Source organism: Pogona vitticeps, chromosome 15 (genome assembly GCF_051106095.1).
Source record: "Pogona vitticeps strain Pit_001003342236 chromosome 15, PviZW2.1, whole genome shotgun sequence".
Classification (NCBI taxonomy): domain Eukaryota; kingdom Metazoa; phylum Chordata; class Lepidosauria; order Squamata; family Agamidae; genus Pogona; species Pogona vitticeps.
This window is the reverse complement of record NC_135797.1, coordinates 9836451-9838273: the sequence shown is the minus strand read 5'-3', so window position 1 is coordinate 9838273 and position 1823 is coordinate 9836451.

Below are 1823 nucleotides of genomic sequence, written 5' to 3'. Positions count from 1 at the left end.
TTAGCCACTGGCAATGGTGCGGCTAAAAAATATTGTAAATAAATAAATAAATAAATAATAAATAAATAATTGTATTGGACCAAAATGTAAAACCAGTGCTGAATGTAGAGAGAAGAAAGTAGAACTAAGTTATGTAGTTAAAAAATTTAAACAAAATCATAATAGTCTCCAGTTACTAGATCTGGTCCAAACTTACAGAAGATATAAACAAATCATCTTACAAAACTCTAAACATTTAAAACTTGGTAATGCATACATAAAATCTTAGTTCAATCCTCTAAACGCCTCCAAAGTTGGGCGATCATCTCTCGGTGACTACTTAATGACACTTCTCCAATTCCCACCCCTTTGAAATACATTTTTTCTTTATGGACTAATTGGTGCAGACCTTGCCCACTGAATAAGCTGCCTCAACTCTTCGTGATGGTTGGACGACGCTGTCTTGGCTGTTTTTGCAAATTACTACGAACGAAGCAAGTCCACTGCAGAAAAATTGTCGTAAGAATCTTTCTTAATCTTACCGGGAAAGGACGCATTAAAATCCATAGGGCTTGTGTAAATTATTCTTGGGGGGGCATGGGTTTCAACGAGTCTACTGTCAGCATGAATGAATGAGTCTAGCTCCAACCCATATGCCTTAATGCTTGGATGATTAAATGTTCCTCCATGAAAAATACAAGAAAATCCTGCTGCATTGTATCATTACAGCACATGGAGGTGAAGGCTTGGCAAGAGGCTTATCCCAGACATGGTAAATTTTTATTTGTGAAGGACTATTGCCACATCTGGCCATCTTCCCTCCCGCCCTCCCATAGGGTACCTTGGCTCTACACCTCCCTAGCAAGGTGGAACAATAATTCAGCTCTTCCCCTCTGGCATGAGTCCTTGGGAGTCCTTGGATGTGACTCCTTCTAGTATCATCCTGCATCAGGAAAAATGGGAAAACAACCAGCATCTTGCAATTAGCTTGACACCCTAGAGGTAATTGGTGGTGACTTTTTTCTTCCAAGTGTCATCAAATATCAAAAGAAACCAGTCTCAGCAACAGTAAATGGGTAAGCTGTTTGGCATTTCACAAAAAGGCAGGACCCTGCCTGACTAACACATCACAAGTCTCTCTTAAAAAAAAAAAAACATGGTTGGGATACTACCATTATTTTGAAAGTTCTCTTGGAAAAGGATTCATCCCCTCCCTGTATTAATTATATCTCTTCCATTGACAAAGTGTATTTGTGCCACTGACTAAGTGCATTGATGTATTTTTCTTGGGCTCCATAATCACTGCAGAGGGTGACAGCAGCCACGAAATTAAAAGACGCCTGCTTCTTGGGAGGAAAGTGATGACAAATCTTGACAGCATCTTAAAAAGCAGAGACATCACCTTGCCAACAAAAGTCCGCATAGTCAAAGCTATGGTTTTTCCAGTAGTGATGGATAGAAGTGAGAGCTGGACCACAAAGAAGGCCGACCGCCAAAGAATGGATGCTTTTGAATTGTGGTGCTGGAGGAAGCTCTTGAGAGTCCCCTGGACTGCAAGGAGAACAAACCTATCCATTCTGAAGGAAATCAACCCTGAGTGCTCCCTGGAAGGACAGATCCTGAAGCTGAGGCTCCAATACTCTGGCCATCTCATGAGAAGAGAAGACTCCCTGGAAAAGACCCTGATGTTGGGAAAGTGTGAAGGCAAGAGGAGAAGGGGATGACAGAGGGCAAGATGGCTGGACAGCGTCATCGAAACGACCAACATGAATTTGACCCAACTCCGGGAGGCAGTGGAAGACAGGAGGGCCTGGCGTGCTCTGGTCCATGGGGTCACAAAGAGT